The sequence below is a fragment of the Lolium perenne genome, chromosome 1 (assembly GCF_019359855.2).
Source record: "Lolium perenne isolate Kyuss_39 chromosome 1, Kyuss_2.0, whole genome shotgun sequence".
Classification (NCBI taxonomy): Eukaryota; Viridiplantae; Streptophyta; class Magnoliopsida; order Poales; family Poaceae; genus Lolium; species Lolium perenne.
In genome coordinates, this window is record NC_067244.2 from 57843596 (window position 1) to 57855947 (window position 12352).

A 12352-nucleotide genomic window follows, 5' to 3' on the forward strand; every position below is an offset into this window, starting at 1 on the left:
AAAGCAATCTGGGTATTCTTTTAACAGAGCTATCATCTGTCCCCTGAGCTGTGGATCTAACTTCTTGCTGATAAAAGTCGGTCGCGGCTTATCCCCAGGACCAATGTCGACTTCCTCTAGCTCATCAGCCGATGTAAACCCATACCCTAGCTTTCCGTCACCTGTGAGGTCGACGCCACATACTGGGAGAGCAGGTGGTACGGATAATACGGGCCGATCGCTAGAATCGGCTTCCATCTTGATCATCACCAAGACCTTTTGGCAGTGTCGGGGCCGATCGCTTGGAGCAGCTTCTTCCTTATCTTCGCTATGAGAGCAGCTGCCCTCGTCTCTACCCTCATCAGGGCGGTGCCCCAGTTCTACCATGTTGATGTTGAACGAGTATCTTGGCTGGCACCTCCCAGGGTAAGTGTCCTCAACCCTATCAACGGCGCATGACGGTGAATTAGGCACTTCTGGTGCCGCCAATGCGAATGACGACGGTGGACAGGACTGAAGTGGCACTTCTCCTTGGTAGGTCCCGAGAGCTGGTCTTAATAGAGGGTGCTGATGCTTCATGACCTCCTGGATCATCCGAAAGGCGACATGCTCCAAAGTATTCACCAGGCTCTCAGAATGGCGATGCAGCGAGTGAGTCACCATGCAGCTAATCTCCTGGCGCAGGGACCTGGTACGTTCTTCTGACGGGGCGGATAGGTCCACTCCATCGAGCGCGCCTTCCGGTGAGAACCCCTTCCACCTGATGCCATGTGAACGGGTTCTGTGAAACGAGCCGATGAGGTCGGCTTCGAGGATGGCTTTGACCTCGTCATACTTCTTCTTGAGCTCGTCGGTCAGATCCTCGTACGTGACTGGAGTGCCGTCCGCCATCTCAGATGTAGATGGCGATGTGGTTGATGACGAAGCTTGTCCCACCGGGCGTGCCAGAATGTGTTGCGGTCAAAACCCACCGGCGAGCAGCGACGGGCAACACAGTAGAGCCGGGAACAACTTAGGGCTGCGGCTGGCCCTGGTCCCTCCGAGCGACGGCCCGCAAAGCCTCTGGTACACACGTCCGATGCTGATGCAAGGGCGTGCCACCTGACCTATACCTGGTCAGGAAGGTGATGGAGATGCCTCGCTTAGTTTCCTGCATGGCATACACGTAAACATTAAATACGAGCCTCGATCGGTTCTCAGGTTATCCTGTGAATCGGCTCAAGGAGCCGATCCACCCATGATTCGTACGAGGTGCACGAATATATGGTGGTCCTGCTTGATCAAGATAAAGCTAAAACGATCTATGACGATTTAGGGTTTTCACCGCATAATCGGATCATCCTACTCATGATTGGGCCTCGCGGCCACGCACGGTGATCGTAAGCCGATCCTAGACAAGGCCTAAAAACCAACACGAGGTTGATCCCCGGAACATCCTGTCTAGGACTAGCAAACGACACCCTACGTGCCGCTGGATCCTCCAACCCTTTGTAAGGCCTAACTATTGCAGATATTAAACTAATCCTTGAAGAACAAGGAGCAACCGTAACGGATCGGATCTACTAAATAATGATCAAGCGGGGTGCCGCCCCTACACCTGAGATAGGTGTAAGGGCGGCTAGATATGCAAGGGTTGCACTACGATAGCATGTTATACGAAAAACAATGCTAACCCTAACATATCTAAGATAACTACGTTGCTCGCCATCAAAAAGGGTTCAGTACGAGCAACGCATGAACAACATAAAGCTTGTGCTGCCTAGATCGCAAGATGCGATCTAGGCAGCATGATGCTTACCGGTAGAAACCCTCGAGACGAAGGAGTTGACGATGCGCCGAGATTGATTTGTTGGTTGAACGTTGGTTGTTGTTTATTCCATAAACCCTAGATACATATTTATAGTCCAGGGGACTTTCTAATTTAGGCGTGCACCTAACCGTGCACGGGTAAAACTCTATCTAAGATGCGATCTACTATATTACAGATATATGGGCAATCTAGCCCAACTTTGCATATAAGGCCGATCCACGTATTTCTTCCGTATATAATCTTTAAGCCCATCTCGATCGCGGCCCTCCTCTGACTTGGCCAAATTCTGGTGATAACACATTGATATTGTGTTTCTCGGAGACAAACTATATGGGATCACCTATAGCGAGGAACTTGTCTCCATCACTATCTCCTTTGACGACAACAACATACCCACAGTCATCGATACCGAGCGAGTTATCAAGCACCCAACTGTGAGTGATGGTGATTCCAATACATGGAGCAGCATCGATGTGATGCGCGTCCTGAGTAACGAGGCACTAAGTGGTCGAGAGGGTGATAATGATGACGAGCTTGCGGAATACGAACTGATGAAGAGCACCGGCGACGGCATGATTTTTGAAGCAGTCCACTACGGAGAAGAAGATAAGGTTCCCTACGAACTCCCTGATCTCATAATCACCATCTGGTACTTTGTCAAGTCTGGTGAGAAGTTGCTCATGGTGAGGCGGCAGTTGCAAGGGCCTACCTATGATGTTAACTTTACTCGCAATGTGAAGGTTTTCGAGGCCGATATCATCGCAGCCACTTGGGTGCCCGTGACTGATGAGCTAGCTGGGACGCACTTTTTGTCAGCAAATATTTCTCCAAGTCTGTTTCGGCCTATGGAAAAATAGAGAAGGGTGCTATATATTTCATCGACACAGGCGAAGTATTTATCATGAGATACAAGACTATAAGTATGCCTCAGCGAGAGCTTAATTTCCGTACGTCAATGTGGATCTTTCCTCCAAAGGTAGCGGCTTAAAGTTGGAAAACGCATGTAATCGGGCGACCGATCTCGCGACTTGATCGGTCGCTCCCACACCCGCGTGCACACTTCGCTTTCACATGTACTGGCGGGTTAAATTTTGCCTTCCCACAGGTCTACATGCATGACTGCACACCTAGCTAGCTTCCTTGCCTCATCCGAGTTGCCCGCAGTCCACCTTCTCTTCTTGCCATGCAAATATTCTCTCACATGGGTTGGACCACAACTGTACTACTACCTCTGTCTATTTTTAGATGTCAAAAGTTTATCTAAATTCGAATGTATCTAAACATTTTTTAAACATAGATACATCTAAATGTATATGAACCACTGGACATCTATTAATGGACGGAGGGAGTACTATAAATTGCTACTCTACTAGCCGTTGTATCCTACCGGTGGTAGAGTGCAAAACACATGTAGCTAAAGAAACAATGTTATGAAACTTAACTGTTCATTAAAGTTGTTCTACACCGTATTATGCACACGAAGAAAATGTTAATTGCGACGCCCATTTAGTACTACAATTTTTATTTATTTCCTATAACAGTAATATATTAGTGATGTAATTGTTGTTTCTTGTTAAAATCATTGTTGGCATTTTGTTGTAAACACCAAACTTATTTGTAGTTTTTGTTCTCAATTATTTGTTGTAAATATGGTGTTGATTTGTTGTTAAAACTAGAACAATACCCCGCGCTTTGCAGCGGATATCTCTTTAAGAAATCTAATAAAACACATAAAACTTGGTTTATAGAATATAAAATATTTAGTTGGCCATAGGAGTTGAGACACTAAATTTAATAGCCATGAAATGGATATGTATTTGAAAATTTAAAGATCATCGTATTCCATAGGTGTACGTGATTGATTTAGATAAGGTAAAGAATAAAATAATATTGATGGCTTGCATGAAAAATGCATACACATTGCCGCATGTTTTTAAAAATATCATATGTGGTTACATATAAGAGCACATAATTAACATTGAGATTGAGTTTAATTTGCGAAGAGTTCTTTTCGTTGTCAAACTATTTCGATTTTCAAGTTGAACATGACTTAACTATGTAATGATATAACATGAGGGTGCGATATTATCAATAGCGGAAAATAAAAGATGACATTGCTAGTTTAATGGTTAAAAATAGATAATATAAATATCTTGCATGTAGAGATAGATAATAAATAAGAACTATTAGTGGGATGAGGTGGACAAATGATTGGCTAAGAGAATAGGTGATGTGGATAGCTTGCATGTTGAGATAGAAAAATATTAATTGCACTTAGTGGGGTTTTGTTTTATAAGAAGTATAGATATTATTGGCATGTGATTTTTTTAGTGATAGAATTGTTGTTTTCTGTTAAAATAGTTGCTACCTATTTGTTGTAAACACCCAAATTATTTGGAGTTTTTGTTGTTAATTGTCATTGTAAATATGGTGCTGATTGCTCTATTCTCATCGTGCATTTTCTTTTCTTAAAGATTTTCACGATTTTATTTCTCCGGGACCATCGATGTTACTGTGTTGTCACGTTCATCTTTTACAATCCGTTTACTCGCTGGTTATTGGATCTTTCTGGTTGTCCAGCTATACAATTTTACTACGCTGGTAAAGGCAAAGCATCCAGGGTTTTCCAGGCCGTTAATTCCAATTGCTCCTGACGATACCAAAGCTACCGGTTACTAGGATGGTGATCCGCATCGTAATATCATATAGGATCCGCATCGTAATATAGTTGTGCAACTGTTTGCATCGATCACACATAGTAGGACAGTAACAGCAATAATAGGTAATGCTATAAGTGAGATAGGACAAATACCCGTGCGTTGCAGCGGAAGAAAAAAAACTTATAAGTACACACATTCGGAAAGAATAACTGACCAGAGCAAGAACATTCAACAACTTTAGACATGTCTAAACTCCGTTGGCAATTGAACTTAGTATACATCACACAACTCAATATATTTTATGCATGCCTAACGGAACTTGGATTGCTTGAAGGATTAGAAGATTTGTCCATCAAATCTACAAAAACAAAATCATATATGTACACGAGTTGGAGTCCTTTGACAGACTCGATTTAATTTTCCGTTTAATTTGAAAAAAGTAAACTTAACACGAAGTAAGAAATATGTAGACATAACCTGATTTGCTTCCATGTAAGAACATGGATTGAGCAATTAAGGAGTGCAATTTCCATGGTCGATGCATGTCTTTTTCGGCCGGTCTGACGTGGTTTTGCATTTGGGCTGGGCTATTCCACGAATGGTCCATGCCATGCTCGTATTATTAGGCAAGCTCCCGTCGGTTGCTCCTTTCTGTTTAAATTCAAGCTCACGATTTATTTCCGTTCCGCTGAGACTCTCAAGCTCATGATTCCATTCCGTTTTACTGCGATTGCCCAGTTGCTTGCTGATAGGGATTTGCGAACGAATATAAACAGGTGAGGCTAGTTGTAAACGAGCAAGGTGGGACTAAATGTGACTATTTGTCTTTTGTGTTTTCTGATAGTAACGTGACCCATGTAGTAATGTTACGTAAAGATATAAGAGGCCAACAGGCCCATCCAAGCTAGTTCAGAACAGGCCCAGCTAGCAGCTGCCGTCGATCGAACCAGCTGCACGTCAGCGCCTGTGGGCGACGTGAACTGCTGCCAGCGTGATGCGGACCAACCCAACGAACCGGTTTTTCAGTTTTAAGATATACTAGGAAATATACCCGTGCGTTGCACCGGGAGAAAATATTATGGTAAGCTGTGTAGCCTAAGATGCTTGGCCCAAGGATACCCATATCATGAAGTTCTCTCTTTCAATACAGAGGCGGTCCATCCTCTTTCCAGCCCTTGCTAACGGTGGCCACGACGTGTCTAGACATGATACATGCGGGCGGTTATGGTGGGGGGAGGAGAGTTGGGTGGAACTATTCTGTCAAACGAAAAAAAGAGAGTAAACTTTGTTCTCATGAAAATTTTCTTTTAGTAAACTTTCGGAAGACCAAAACTGATCTCGGGTGCAGTGCACCCGGTATGTATAAAACATATTTGAAAAATGAAAAAAATTTAGGATTTTCTTTAGCATGTAGAGGGACATGTTCTATGTGTGCACGTAAAGTTTCACATAAAACAGACAATTTTTGTATCCTGTGTAAAAAAATACAAATAATACCTCGAGAAATAGACTATTTTAGCACCAAAAATTTGTCTTTTTTGCACAGGGCATAAAATATATCATTTTTTGCTGAAACAACTTTGTGAGCATGTAATATATACACGAGAATTTTTATTAGTATGTTTTTGACATTTGTAAATATGTTTAATATGTACAAATAAAGGGTGCATATGCACCCAGGTGCAGAAACACACTGTCCCGCTCTTAATATTTTTTTTGGTTTTTGTACACTTATCTAAACCTCGTGCGTGAGTTATAAAGTTCAATGGACGAAGCTTCAATTGAGAAAAAAATGAAGCAGTACAAGCTTATTTATATGGGTTATGCGAATGTTAAAGTATTTTATAAGTGTGCAACACGGGTAATACGAAGGTAGCCTGGGTCCCTAGGAATTGAGACAGACTTCTTTGGCTTTATCGGTTTCTCTATCCCTTAGCCATGCCTTCCATTATACTTTCCCGTGTAGCAGTTTTCTGTTGTAAGTGGTGTTCTTTGAGAACATAATATCTCCAATAACTTGTTCTTTTGAAGCTGCTGATGCATTCTTCCCATGGTTTCGAAATGATGGGAGTTGTTTGCTTGGCTGGACTACTCCAGTTTAATCATGAGGTGTCGGTTATAGAGAGGACCAGTGGCAGTAGCAGCTCGTGGATAACAACATCCGCACAGGAACAAAGCCGGGCCAAAAGAAAAACACAGAGCAGCAGCTCTTTTTACCTCCATCGACGCAGTCCAGAGCATGTCGTGCAGCCTCGGCAAAGTCGCGGCTCGCAGGTGCTCGGGGGCGGCCTGAGCTTCGGCATTGAGGCGGCCGGCGGCAACACTGAACAGCTCGAGGGCACAGAGCAGGTGCTCCGTGCTCGGGGCAGCGTCATCTCGGCCGTCGCGGAGCAGCTCACGGGAGACAGGTCGGGACACGATGGGCTCGAGGCGTGGAGCTTGAGGCTGCAGCTGTCGGCCGATGGATGCATGCAGATGCGCAGTTGCTGGCCGCTGTTGGTGGACGGGTGCGGCGTGCAGCGCGCGAGGTGTAGCAGCCAAGGCAGCTGCATGCATGTGCGCGCGACAGAAAGGCGTCGAGTGGCTGCTGGAGGCGCGCGGGAGAGAGCTAAGGCGGGCGGCGATGGCGCTTGAGGGGAGATCGACAGAGGAGGACGCGGGGATGTGAAGGCGAAGTAGGACGGTCAGAGCAGCGGTTTCCGGTGCGGCGATTGCGCGTGGCCAACATGAGAGAGAGAGAGAGGAGGGTCAGGGTCGTGCGCGGCCAGAGAGAGAATAGAACCGTTTTATTTCACTCAGCGGTGGCAATGGGCTGTAATTTAGACGAAAATCAGGGGCAATAAAAAACGGACCAACAAGAAGCCTTATTTTCTTTATTATTAGGTATAGACTAGCAAAAGTGCCCGTGCGTTGCACCGGGAGAAAAATCTCAAGACATATCAAGCAAGTTTTCAGGAAGAAAAAATATATCCAACTTTGATAGTGATACATTGTGAGGTGCGTTACAAATGTAAAGTTCAATATTTTTGTAAAACTAACTCTTTATACCGAACTATGATATATTATGATTTCTATAACTACCAAGCATCTCTCTTTCTCAAACGCAAAGTGAAATACAAGCTCGATACAACACAAATATTAAAACAGTTTTTCTTAATGATCAAAAAGAAAGCACATGGATCAAAGATTTTGAAATATAAAGGAAATTTTCTTCCCTATGCAATTTCAACAATAAAAACTTGATCCGACAATGATAACGATAAATTGTGAGTTGTTTTAGACCTAAAATTCTAGTTGGTTCAAAGAAATCTATATTCATGATTTGCAACAGACAAAAAATTGTACCTAGACCCAATTGGTGGAGAAAAGTTTTAAAAATACATACATGCATGTATACAATCCGATGTATGGTCACATCTTGTTCACAAACAATAAAAAACGAAACAGAAGACGCATGCCATGGAGTTCACCTAGCAGACTGTCCTAATTCTCACAGTCTAAGAATGATAATGAAGGATGCGTGTTTCTCCAAGAAACAAAAACGATGGAAAGCAACGCGTATCTAGGCTGACGGTCCTCACGGTGCTCGGCTGCTCAAACACCTTAAGGAACACCACCATTGGCCCCTCCTCACTGTCCTCGCTATTGAAGAAAGGCATAGCGTTGGAAGAACCATCAAGCTCACCGACGACCGCTTGGAGAGGTCATCCATGCCTCCATGGTATACATGGCGAGCCGGCGCTGCTCGTGCCCCTACGACGACTCCAAGATTGCCGGTACGTTGCGGCTACCGAAGCATGCGAGAACGCGGGGCCTATCTTCGAGCTTGGCGGCGCATGCTAAGTGAGCAAACGCCGCGACCTCCTATATCTTCGACCTTGGCGTGTCCACAACCAACCATTGTTGCCATCATCCACAACTTGCTATTCGCCACATCGATGCTGGAGAATAGAAACGGTCCACGTGGCCACGAGTAACACATGATCCTCGGTCTCGCACGCCGGAGGAGATGAAGTTGTCGCGCCGCACGAACAGCACATGATCCAAAGGGACGGCGATATGAAAATTCGATCAGACTCAGATTCCTGCGCGTTTCAGAATAATTACGAAAAAGAGGTGGGGGCATCAGTACTTCCGGAGCTGCACTGCGCCATCGACCACATCGCGTGTGCTGCGCCGTCGACCACATCGCGTTTGCAGCGCTTGGCATGCACAAGCGGTAGAGCACACCATGCACGCGCCACCCTCTCGTCTCCGGCCTCTAGCCGATCAAAGCAGACCACACGTACCGGTAGGATGGTACGCCGCCATCACGCTTATCGTTACTCGCCGGATTGATTGATTTGCAGTCAATATCTCTTGCATCATAGCGTCACGTTTCTTGCCGGATTGATTGACATTGATTGACTGGCAATCTATTTCCTTTACTTTTGCATCGTAGCCGCCTGAGTTCCTCACCAATATACACGGGGGCGACCCGCCGAGCCCCAAACGAATCTGATGACCGAGGCAAGCTCTGAGAATCGTGGCTGGGTGTCCTGCTTCCGGCGTCCCCTGCAAGGAGTTTTTTATAGGTTGAGGAAGAAAAGAAAAGGTTAGGAGAAGCAGAGGTAGGCTTCTACAGACCTGCACCTGCCGGTTTCCGGACAGTACACGATGGAAACTTGGAAGACAATCGGTTTCCAAACTGTGCACGATGGAAACAAAGAGTTTAGAGGAAAAGAAACAGCGCACGATGGAACAGCGACGGACGAAACCACAGGCTGACACTGGTAGAAAAACAGGCTTCCGGTGAGCCCCATAAGTCGCGAAGCTGTAGGAACCGCGACTAATGGGACCTTTAGTCGCGGTTCGGGAGGCGAACCGCGACCAAAGGCCTGGGCCCAGGGCGCTCGGTGGCCAGCCGGTGCACGTGGGGGGCTTTAGTCGCGGTTGGCCAGGCCAACCGGGACTAAAGCCCCTCCCCTATATATACCCATCCAGCAGCCAACACTTAGCCATTTGGTGCCATTCTCTTCACAAACTTCACAAGTGGGTGTTAGGTTTGCTTTTGGTTCCTCTTATGCACATAAGGTGTTTGATGAAATGCCCCAAGAGCATGAAACAAACATGATATGAAGTGTTGGAGCCACACTTGAGCTTTCTCATTTATTTTTTCCTCCTTGATCGCGGTTAGCAACTTGAACCTTTGATGTGTCGTTGATAAAATGTGCATGTGTGTGTAGTTCATTGTTTAATTTATATTGTTTGTAGCTAGTTAGTTTAACAAATGCATGATGGTTAATTATATATTTTATATTATAATAATGCAGATGAATCGACAATGGATGTACGGTAACCGACTCTCGGCGAGTTCAAGACGGGTTTGAAAGATTTCCTCGTAGTGGCTAATGCGAACAAGCAGGGGGGTTTTGTTATCTGTCCATGTGTTAAATGTAAGAATCAGAATGGTTACTCTTCCTCAAGAGATGTTCACATGCACCTGCTTCGGCACGGTTTCATGCCAAGCTATAATTGTTGGACCAAGCATGGAGAAAGAGGGGTTATAATGGAAGAAGATGAAGAAGGGGATGATTTCATCGATGAAAGCTATCTTGCTCATTTCGGTGATACTTTCATGGAGGATGCTGAAGGTGAAGGGGAAGGTGAAGGGGAAGGTGAAGAAGAGGCACGTGATGATCCCGTTGATGATCTTGGTCGGACCATTGGCCGATGCACGGAGACGCTGAAACCGAAAAAGAGAGGGAGAATTTGGATCGCATGTTAGAGGATCACAGGAAGGCGCCGTACCCCGGATGCGATGATGGTCCGAAAAAGCTGGGCTGCACACCGGATTTGCTGAAATGGAAGGCACAGGCAGGTGTAATGACTCGGCATTTGAAAACTTGCTGAAAATGTTGAAGAATATGTTTCCAAAGAATAACGAGTTGCCCGCCACTACGTACGAAGCAAAGAAGGTTGTCTGCCCTCTAGGTTTAGAGGTTCGAAGATACATGCATGCATCAACGATCGCATCCTCTACCGCGGTGAATACGAGAATTTGAATGAATGCCCGGTATGCACCGCATTGCGTTATAAGATCAGAGGCGATGACCCCGGTGACGACGATGTTGAGGGCCGTAAAACCCAGGAAGAGGGTTCCCGCCAAGGTGATGTGGTATGCTCCTATAATACCACGGTTGAAACGTCTGTTCAGAACAAAGAGCATGCCAAGTTGTTGCGATGGCACAAAGAGGACCGTAAGTCGGACGGGGAGTTGAGACACCCCGCAGATGGAACGCAATGGAGAAAGATCGACAGAGAGTTCAAAGATTTTGCAGTGACGCAAGGAACATAAGATTTGGTCTAAGTACGGATGGCATGAATCCTTTTGGCGAGCAGAGCTCCAGCCATAGTACCTGGCCCGTGACTCTATGCATCTACAACCTTCCTCCTTGGTTGTGCATGAAGCGGAAGTTTATTATGATGCCGTGCTCATCCAAGGTCCGAAGCAACCCGGCAACAACATCGATGTGTACCTAAGGCCATTAGTTGATGAACTTTTACAGCTGTGGGGCAGACCTGGTGTCCGTGTGTGGGATGAGCACAAAGAAGAGGAATTTGACCTACGAGCGTTGCTTGTCGTAACCATCAACGATTGGCCTGCTCTTAGTAACCTTTCGGAATTTGTCAAATAAGGGATACAATGCATGCACGCACCGCTTACATGAGACTGAAAGTGTACATTTGCCAAATTGTAAGAAGAACGTGTACCTTGGGCATCGTCGATTTCTTCCGAAAGGTCATCCAAGAAGAAAGAAAGGCAAGCATTACAACGGTAAGGCAGATCACCGGCCGAAGCTGCGGAACACACCTTGGTGCTGAGGTATTTGATATGGTCAAGGATTTGAAAGTCATCTTTGGAAAGGGTCTGGCGGACAATCAGTTCCGAAGGGAGCCGACGGGCACGTAGCCATGTGGAAGAAGAAATCTATATTGCGGGAGCTAGAATATTGGAAAGTCCTAGAAGTCCGCTCTGCAATCGACGTGATGCACGTTACGAAGAATATTTGCGTGAACATCCTAAGCTTCTTGGGCGTGTATGGGAAGTCAAATGATACAAAGGAAGCACGGCAGGACCAGCAAAGTTTGAAAGACCCTGATGACCGGCATCCGGAACGGTTTCAAGGTCGTGCCACTACGCTACGACCAAAGAAGAGAAGGTCATCTTTTTTGAATGCCTCGAGCGGTATGAAGGTCCCGTCAGGATTCTCGTCCAATATAAAGGGAATAATAAACATGGCGGAGAAAAAGTTCCAAAACCTGAAGTCTCACGATCGCCACGTGATTATGACGCAATTGCTTCCGATTGCTTTGAGGGGGCTCTGCCGGAAAATGTTCGATTGCCCATTGTGAAGCTATGTGCATTCCTCAATGCAATCTCTCGAAGGTAATCAATCCGAAGTTCTACCACGGTTACGAACGATGTGATCCAATGTCTTGTCAGTTTCGAGTTGGTGTTCCCGCCATCCTTCTTCAATATTATGACGCACCTCCTGGTTCACCTAGTCGATGAGATTTCCATTCTCGGTCCTGTATTTCTACACAATATGTTCCCCTTCGAGAGGTTCATGGGAGTATTAAAGAAATATGTTCGTAACCGTGCTAGGCCAGAAGGAAGCATCGCCAAGGGCTATGGAAATGAGGAGGTAATTGAGTTTTGTGTTGACTTTGTTCCTGACCTTAAGCCGATTGGTCTTCCTCAATCGCGGCACGAGGGGAGACTAAGTGGAAAAGGCACGATCGGAAGGAAATCAACGATATGTATGGATGGCCATTCTCTGATCGAAGCACACCACACGGTTACGACCAATTCCAGCTTGGTGGCTCCGTACTTTGAGAAACACAAGAATATTTTACGCTC